The sequence below is a fragment of the Octodon degus genome, unplaced genomic scaffold (genome assembly GCF_000260255.1).
Source record: "Octodon degus isolate 3935 unplaced genomic scaffold, OctDeg1.0 scaffold00123, whole genome shotgun sequence".
Classification (NCBI taxonomy): domain Eukaryota; kingdom Metazoa; phylum Chordata; class Mammalia; order Rodentia; family Octodontidae; genus Octodon; species Octodon degus.
Window position 1 is genome coordinate 8,074,628 of NW_004524699.1, and position 10,082 is coordinate 8,084,709.

General features: G+C 38.9%; 1 pseudogene; it reads left to right on the forward strand.

Moving 5' to 3' along the window:
- Window positions 1-215: 215 nt before the first annotated feature.
- On the forward strand, window positions 216-8,423 carry LOC101591831 (annotated as a pseudogene).
- The last annotated feature ends 1,659 nt before the right edge of the window (window positions 8,424-10,082 follow it).

The window sequence follows — 10,082 nt, forward strand, 5'->3', positions numbered from 1 at the left end:
AAGAAAGGTAGGAGAAATGCTTCAGCACAAGAACTCTTTACACTGCACTGCAGGTGTCAATGTTAGGCCAAGCTATGTTGAGTCTCTCAGTTGCTCTTCTGTTGTTGCCTGGACAAAATACCTGACACTCAAAATTAAAAAGGAAAGGTTTACTTAACTCAGAGTTAGGGGAGGTTTCATTTAGTACTCCACTGACTCCAAGGCAGACTGGCACAATGCAGAGGGCAGTGGTTCCTGATGGTGCAAAACAGCAAAGAGCAAAGGGAGAAGATGATGCTGCAGCTTCTAGAAAACTTCTTGTTCCTTCCATGCTGATGTAAGGATGAGCTCTTCCAAGGAAAGTGGCAAGCTGCAAAGATCAGAGCGCCTCCCGTAGCCCATCTTCCCCCAGAAAAAAAGACACAAATGAATGAGCTAGAAGTAATAAAGATGAAATCACAATGGACACCAATAAAATCAAGAAAAATATGAACAACCAATTTATAAACATATGCAAAAATAATTGCAGAACTCAAAAGACATAGAGAGATCCATAGATACATATTGATGACGAAAATGGAGCAAAGAAAATTGTGAAAAACTGAACAATTCAGTAAGATACAATCACATTTTAAATGTAATTGAAATAAAGGGCTAATTTCTAAGAATGGCCTAGGAAACAATGAATTCACAGATGAATTCTATAGACGTTAAGCAAATACTTACTACTAATGCTTCTTAATCTCTAATGAAATTAAGAGGAGAGGAATATTTCCTAAATAATTCTCAGAAGGTTAAAATATCCCAATCCACAAACCAGATGAATTTCCAACTAAAATGTGAATAACAGGCCAATCTCTCAGAATCATTAATGGGATATTGACTAATATAATGCCTCAAATCACTGAATTTTTTTGGCTGGCTCAGCTCCCGTGTGCCTGCCTAAGCTTGCCTGAGCAGGAGCTTTATGCCACCAAGCTCTCTTTCCATCCAAAATGAAAAATTTACAAAACTACGTGCAAGAAGTTTTTAATCACAGAAATGCAAGACTGTTTTGACATATACAAATTAATGATATAATTCATCACATAAACAGAAGGGAGGACCAAAATCTCATGATAATCTCAGTAGACAGAGAAAGAATTTGACAAAACTCAACAGTCACTTGTGACAAAAATCCTGAAAAGAAAGTAGATAGTGTAAATAAAACTTGTCTTCATTCATAAAAGTCACATAATCAACCTACTGGCAAAATCCTATGAAATGGAAAAAAAAACCTGTAAGTTTTCTATCTAAAACAAGGAAAAACATGACTATGAAATATGACAAGTCTAGTCTTCAACATACTACTGGGAATATGAGAGAATATATATATATATATATATATATATATATATATTAGTAAAGCACAAAATGACATCATTAGTATACTGAGAAGCCTCAAAAAGCTCAATTAGAGACTTCTGGAATCAATAACAAAATTAGCAGTGTAGTAGGGCTCAAAATAAACACAAAAACCAATTTCATTCCTATACCTTAGAAATGTACACGTTAAAAAAATTACAAAAGTTTAAATATAATACCATCAAAATTTAAATACTTAAATTTAAATACTTTAAAGTATCTTAACCATCAGAGAGAAATAGGGTTGGGGAAATGGCTCAATGGAATAAGCGCTTCCCTGGCAAATGCAAGGGCCTCAGTTCAATCCCTGGTTCCACCAAAAAAACAAATACAAAAACAAACAAACAAACGAAAAACAAACAAGAAGTCTTTTAGGGCTGGGAAGATAGTTCAGTAGAATAAGTGCTTACCTGGAAAGGGCAAGGTCATGAGTTCAATCCCTGATACTACAAAAAAGAAAACAAACAAGCAAATAAACAAACAAACAAACAAATAAATAGTATATTTGCTTTCTGGGGCCAGGGAGATAGCTCAGTAGAATAAGCATTTCCCTAGCAAGTGCAAGGGCCTGAGTTCAATCCCAGGTTCAGCCGGGGGGGGGGGGAGAGAGAGAGAGAGAGAGAGAGAGAGAGAGAGAGAGAGAGAGAGAGAGAGAGAGAAATACCTGTACAATGAAATTACATCACCCTGAGAAAGGAAATTGAGGACATCAAAAAATACAATGACTTCCTATTTCTGCCTAGGCAAAATTAATGTGATCAAATGGTTGTATTTTTAAAATTTTTATACAGACCTAATGCAATCTCAATCCAAATTTCAATGTATTTTTCAGAGGCTTACAAAAATTTCTAAAATTCATATGAAATTGAAATTCACCCAGAATAGCTAAGAAAATATTTAGGTGACATAGAAAAACTTACCAAAGGTGAAGTGAGTGTATATACAGTATCATAGATCAGTATATCATGGCATGGAAGAAATGCAGGCCTGAGGATCAATGAATCAGAGTAGAAGAAGGAGAAAGTCCCAGGAAATACAACTATTTAATTTTTTACAAAGTGTTAAAAACATACAATGGAATAAAGGCAGCCACTTTAATGAAAGGTACTGGGAAAACTGGATGTATACATGCAGAAGTTTAGTTTAGCCACAAATAGCGTACCATGTGACAATCAAAAATCAAAACAGATGAAAGATTTATATGTTAATACAAAATAATCTGGTGGAAGAGGAAAAAGGGTATAACTCTTAAAGACATATGCATAAGCAAGGGCCTTCTAAAAAAACCTATGATATTTGGAAAAGTGACTGTATATTTACAGTTGAAACCTTAGCATTCTCATGATGCTGTGACACTCTACATCAAGATGACATCAGCTGAAGACACAGTAGCAGTAAAAGAGTTTCACTGTGGGGCAGGACAAACTTCCTATTAATATGCCATCTCTCCATACTTAAGTTCATATCCATGTAAGTTCCTCATTAGCATAAGATCATGGTTGTCCTGCGTCATCCAATAATCCCTTCACCATTTTCCTCAATGTATATAGGATGAATACATACTAAAGTGTTGGCTGCCTCATGGCCAACTATTCTCCTTGATCAACTGATCATCCCATATCCCTGTTGCTTTGCCATTTTGTCTCTTGTCATTTCTTTTTATCCATATGCTGTAACACCTTTCAGGACATTGGGGACTCACTGCAGGGATCCCTGATAACTGCTGCTCCATGTGATCTGAACCAACGGCATTCTCACATATCCAGTAGATTTATGAGGAGTGTTTTGCTTGCATTCAGATCTCATGTGACATTTCCTGAGATGTCCAGCATGGAGCTAAGTAAGTACTTTCAGCTCAGGTAAGAGATTCTCTGGGATTGAAACATGGGGAAATCTTGTTCTTTAAAACTTTTCTTCATATACGGATACAAAATGGTCCTTCAAAATAGTAAGGATAGTTATATAGCTACTTTCTCTTAATTCAATGAATAGAAAGATTTGTACTTATAGTGTTTGTGGACAGGGTATCATGTCTGCATCTTGCACTATGAGTAACCACTAAGAAGGCAACAATGTGTAATATATTAATTATTGATACTAATCAGTTTTGAAACTGTCTCATTGCTATTTGTTTCTCAATAAAATTATTAAAAAAATAAAAAAGTTTTCTTCAAAGTCTCTCTTTGAATATTTTACTCATTATATTTATTTTGTCTAGGTTCTCACCATGCAGCTCAGACTCATAGTGATGCTCCTGTCTAAGCCTCCTTAAGGTTGGGATTACAGGCGTGTACCACCATAGTTCATTTAGTTGGCCTGCATGGCAACCCCAGGGTTCTGAGGCTGGCATGGCATGCAGTATTAGGGATCAAACCAAGGTCCTTGTGTCTACAAGGCAGGTGCTTAGACTGATGAGCTATCTACCAAGCCCTAAAGTCACTTTATTTTTTATTATTATTATTTATTTATTTATTTGCAGAACTGGGGATTGAACTCAGGCCCCTGCACTTGCCAGGCAAGTGCTTATTCCACTGAGCTATCTCGCTGGCCCCCTCTAAAGTCACTTTAAATGAAAGCAAAGTACACAGTATCAGATACCAATATCATCAAAATGCTCCGGGAAATAATTAAGTATAATTGTTGCTTTCCAAAGTTGGTAATTTTGGATATTGAAAATTGGAACATGGTGGTAAAAAAATAAAGATTACTCAAGACAGAGGAGAAACTGTTTTTATTAAAATCTCAACTTGCAGCTTTGTACCATCTGTTTAAGTTCTCTTAATTAGTCTTATTCCCAAAGTTTGTACATTAGTTCTGGAACATCAGGTGTAAAACCTTGTGATGGAAGGTCATTAGAGGTAGAAAGGTGCTCATTAGAGCCAGAAATGGGCTCATTAACACCGGAAACTGAGTAGGGAGGAAGATAAACAAGCTTCAAGAGAAAATAGGTTTGAGAGAAGAAAAAAAAGAGAAAGTTATACTGAATTAAAAAAGAAAGAGATACAGTTTCAAGAATCTCACATCATATGTAAGTAGAAGTGGTTTGACATACCTTCTTAATATATTTATTTTTCTTTCTGGATTTTGGTTAGAAGGGGTTTTACAACCACAAAGGATTCAGCTCACAGTTCTCCTTTAAAATGGATTTGCAAGTCCAAGTGGGACAAGGTGGGGGGGAGCAATGGCTCAGCAGAGAATTGAAACCGTGTAGACATTCTCTGTCAGATAAGGACCATGCAGTGGGACAAAAGGGATACTTCCCACTAGGGAACTGCTTCCGCAGAAGTTTCATTTCTGAAAACTCCATGGTTTTTACTGAACTACCAGCAGCAATCCTGACCTTTTCAACTCAGAGAAATTTTCCTGAGTCACAGTTTGGAACTGTGACCTGTCAAGAAGTAGAGATGTTTTCTCTATCTCCATTGCAATTGGCACTAAAAGAAGCCAGATGAGAGGGCAAGCAGGTGGGGTGCTTTCAACATATCTAGCGAGTTACTCAAGTTCTTGTCCCTGATCACCCAGGAGAAGTTATATATCGTCGTGAAGCTAGGCTTTTCAAAAATTTAAAAGAATTAAAACAAGCTGTTGCTACTTACGCTATCACTAATCCTTTTATCTAGAGTTTAGTAGAAAACAGATTAGAGCCCCAAGGTATTGAGAAGAAGTAGCTAAAGCATGTTTAAATCCAGGAGATTGCTTGTCATGGACAGAACATTTCACTGAATATTGCACACACTGCATAGCTACTAATGCGGTTCACAACCTAGACATTAAAAAAGATGCGATATGAAGAGAAAGTGCCTTTGCTAACACCAACAATCAAATTACCTTTGAACAATCAATTTACCTATGAGAAAACTAAGGTAGCTGCCACTAGGGCCTGGATGGCACTTCCTAAGAAGTGTAAAACCTCTCTTGATTTGGCTTCCAGGTGTCAGCAACATGACAAATTTTTTCAAGATTTTGAAGAATGCTTATTGCAAACTAATGAAAAGAATGGAGGTAACAGAGAACCTTGCAAATTAATTGTTCAACAGTTGGCCTTGGAAAGGCAAATAAACAAAGTAGAGAGGCTTCAAGGGCACCCAGATATTGGGCTATGCTATCTGAAATGTTTCATATTTGTGCAGATATTGGCCCATCATACATATAGCCTTGGCAGCAGATAGTAATCAGGTTATTCATCAACAGTCTAAAGCAAAGGAAAAAAGTAAGTTCCTTTGTTTTTGTTGTGGGGACAAAGAACATTTGGCCTGAAACTGCTCTGCTGCAGTGATAAGTGCAGCACAGCCATTTGCATTCTCTTTAACTAAACATTCTCGTCCATATAGTAAGTGCCAATGAGGATATCACTAGAAGAATGAGTGGATCTACAAATGATGGGAAGTGTCAGCCCTTTCTGGAAAACTGCCACTGGGGCTTTGAAGGACCCCCCATGAAATCATGGAGGTCTTGCAGAATGTTGCTATTGGGCGTAAGCTCTGGGTGTCTTCATGTACCCAAAGTGTTCCCCCTACTCTTACCCTGGCCCCTAACCCCTGGCCATGAGAGGTGGTGATGGCTGTCCACTCTGCAGAGGGGCTCACATTCTGCCTCATTCTCTTCCATCACAGGGGCAGCTTTATCATCCTTCTTGTGTCACAACAGCTGAGGCACACCATGTGCTTAGTCAGCTACCAGTGCATGCAGCTTGTGCTCCGGTTTCACAGAAGCACAAGCTTCAGCCTGCACCCCTGCAGGCTCACCTGATATGAGGTAGGGGTTAAGGTGAACCAGAGACAGGATGCCTTGGGGCAGTGCATGGCCAGTCAGCAAATACTGTCATTCAGGGCCCTGGGACCAAGGAACTCCAGCTGCCCCCATGCAGTAGAGGTTGTAGCTGGGTGCTAAGCCAGAAAAGAGTACCCACACTTTCAGCAGAAATGTTACTGTTATTATTGCAAGGACTATGATATCCACTGGGAGAGTGCATATGCATGGTATGTACAGGGTATGAACTAGGTTTACTTCAAACAGTTGTTCAGCTGGCCAGATAGCTCGGTGGACTAAAGCTCCTGTTTAGGCAGAGTTCAGCGGTCAGGGTTGAGTTGACAATTGAGACTAGGCATGGTGGCATATGCCTGTAATTCCAGTGCTTGGGAGGTTGAAAACAGGAGAAGCACTATGAGTCTGATCGGTGTAGAGAGACCCTGTAGACAATATATATATATATATATATATATATATATATATATATATATATCAGTTATGCTGAACTTGTCAGAGGTCTTACAACTCTTAACGAGTGGAGGATATCACCTGTCAAAGTTGTCAGAGAAGTAGATCTTTGCCCTGTAAGACTCACCACCACGTGAAATCCAAATTCCCTCACTGTCAAGACCTGTGTGGGAGATGCAAAGAAAAATGCCTGTTCTGTGACAGAGCCTTCATCTTGAAATACATAATTTAGTGAACATAAATGTGATACTACTGAATGAATAGTAAGGGAGAAAGTGAGTGAGCTTTCTCCTCACTTTCTGCCTCTTTCCTGAAAGTATTTCCTGAGAGGCAATGTCTTTGAAAAAGATCTTAAAATAAAAGTATAATAAAGACATCCTTCTAACACATGAATCCTCATCCACCTTGCATCAAATATTTATATAGTTAGGTGATACCGCTCATAATTTTGGCCTATTGGTAGCTCCTAAAAAGGTAGAAACTGTTTCTTCCAAATTTTTCTGATAAGAGACCTCTGCTAGCAGACAAGAACATCTAGATTGTCAGCCGAGGGGAAAGAACTTTTTGTTCCTGGTGTTTAACCATAAAGATGTGAGCTTCCCACCTGAAGACTGGATAAGGGCTCTCTCATAGCTGGGCAGAGCAGTGGAGGTGAATGAAGACATTCCACCCCATTGGTATTTCCACTTCGGGGTTGAGATTATTCTAATTTCATTCATTTACTCTCAAGAAGGCAACATTGATCATCCCTTCATCAAGTATTAGAAATATATCAAGCTCTTTATTGAGAAACTATCAAAGCAATGAGTTTACAGATAGGCTATACTTCCTGAAAAGAAAGATGCAGTAAAGATGTTAAAGGAAATTGCATTTCCCAAAGCATAAGAGCTGAAGGCAGAGTTCTTACAATGATACCAAAAATGTGCACAATATACTGAAGAAAAGAGGAAGGAGGTGGAGGAATTTACTCAGAACATGGCCATCAAACAAGAGTTGGAAAAGGAAAGAGTGAGTAGCCTCACAAAAGCAGCAACAGTTGGAACAGGAACAGTTTCATGCCTTTGAGGAGAGGATTTGGAATCAGGAACTGGAAAAGGAATGTCTAAAAATTGTACAGGAGTTTGTGAAGTTGGATCCTGGCCATGGTGGTCCACTGGTACATGACTTGGAAAAGCCCTCTTTAGTAGTGTTTCCTACCTCACTCATCTCAATCACACATCCTTCAGGCTGTAATTCAACCCAAAGAACAGCCAAGCCACCAGTAGTGGACAGGTCCTTGCAACCTAGAATATTGAGCAACTCTGAAAGTATTCCTACCATTGATGAATTGCATCATGTGGTGGTGCCTGCAAGGCTGTGCCCACAATTTCTTTAGTTAGCCAGTGCTGACAATGCTTAGGGAGTAGAAACATGTGGAATTCTCTGTGGAAAACTGACGAAGAACGAATTTACCATTACTGACATTCTCACCCCCAAGCAAAATTCCTGTTCTGATTATTGCAACACAAAGAATGAAGAACTTTTCCTTATACAGGATGAACAGGGTCTCATCACACTGGGCTGGTTTCATGACCCCCACAAAGACGACCTTTCTTTCCAGCCTTGACCTACACACTCATTGCTCATGCCTAATGATGTTGCCCGAGTCAATATTCATTGTATGCTCCCCCAAGTTCTAGAAATTGGATTATCAAATTAAGTGACTCTGAACTAGTGGAGATTTCTTCCTGTTGCCAGAAAAGATTCCACCTGTAAAGCAAAATTCCACCTCTGTTCTGTAGCTGTAACAATGTGACTATTGTGGACAGAGCAATGACCATCAGGTATCCTTTTTTTTATTTAGTGCAGGGTCTACAGAGTCTACAGCATCTCACTATACAGATCAGACTTGTAGTGATTCTCCTGTTTTCAGCCTCACAAGCCACCACACTCAGTCTCAATAGCCATCTCAGCGTGCCCCAGAGGCAGAGCCAGCCCAGCACACCAAGGAGCAAACCCCAGTCACTACACTCTGCCTAAGCAGGTGCTTTAGTCTGCTGAGCTATCTGGCAGACCCATCACAGATATTTGATGAGAATTTGGCTCACACACCAGAGAACTACAAAACCTTATTTGTGTACTGTATCCCCTTAATTCAAGCTTTCCTGGAAGATTTGAAAGGTTTTTAAGACAGAATAGGACATAGGTGTCACTTGGGGAAGAACTGATCTTCTGTATCAATTTGAAATGAAAATGCTGGATATGTAGTTTAGGCCAATCTGGAAAATAGTGTGTCAGAATGTCATTCACAAACATTTCATGAAACACACAGACTGGAGGAAAAAGTGAAATCAAATTCTTTTCTCTATTTTTAAATTTTATTTTTTTAAATAATTTTATTGAGGAAACAAATAACAATGAGATAGTTTCAAAACTGATTAGTAGGGTAGTTTCAATAATGAATACATTGCATATTGTTGTTTTCTTAGTGGTTATTCATAGTACAAGATGCAGGGCCCGGGGAGATGGCTCAGTGGAATAAGCGCTTCCCTGGCAAGTGCAAAGGCCTGAGTTCAATCCCCGGTTCTGAAAAAAAAAAAAAAAAAGATGCAGACAAGATATTCTGTCCACAAAAACTATTAGTACAGATCTTTCTATTCATTGAATTAAGAGAAAGTAGCTGTATATCTATCCTAACTACAGATACAAAATGGTCCTCCATTTGTATCCCATTTTTTGTTTACTTTGTCAGAGATGCGTATTCCATTGTCATTTAAATGTTGTAGATGTGTGAATTCAGCAAAATATTCCAACATAGTCAAATAGTCCTTCATTATAGTGGGCTGTTCCTAGTATTTGAAATCAGATTCAGTCATGCATTTCATGAAGTCTAGATGGATTTCTCCATAATCCCATATACTAGTATGGTAGTCATGTAGAGGATTGATCTCCTATCAGGATACAAATGCACGCTCAATGCGATGTTACTAGGGGACTTTTTCCCCCTACCACTGTGTCCCAGTTACACTTCTTTCCTTGCTGGGACAAATAGCTAACGCTCAAAATTGGGGAAGAAAGGGTTTATTTAGCTCACAGTTTCTGGAAGTTTCAGCCCATACATAGCTGGCTCCAAGGTACAGTGGCACTTGGCAGAGAGCTATGTTAAGGGGTGGCAGCAAAGAGCAAGAACAAATGGGAGGAGCAGTGGCAACAATGGCAACAGAGAGCAATTCTGTGTCCCTTACACTGCATTCAGGCTATCCACCCCAGGCTGGGTATTGTACTCACATCCATAATCCCAGTAGATTATGAATTAATCACAAACCCTTGAAGTCCACCCCATGACTGCATGATGCTTTGGGAGGACAAGTAGACACAAACCATAACAGACTGGTAAATCTCAGGCGACTTGTATAAAATATCTCCCTTACATCCCATGCCTTGTAATACTTTTTTGTTGCCAATGTAATACTGTAGCAGTATCATACTCAGTTTCCTCAATA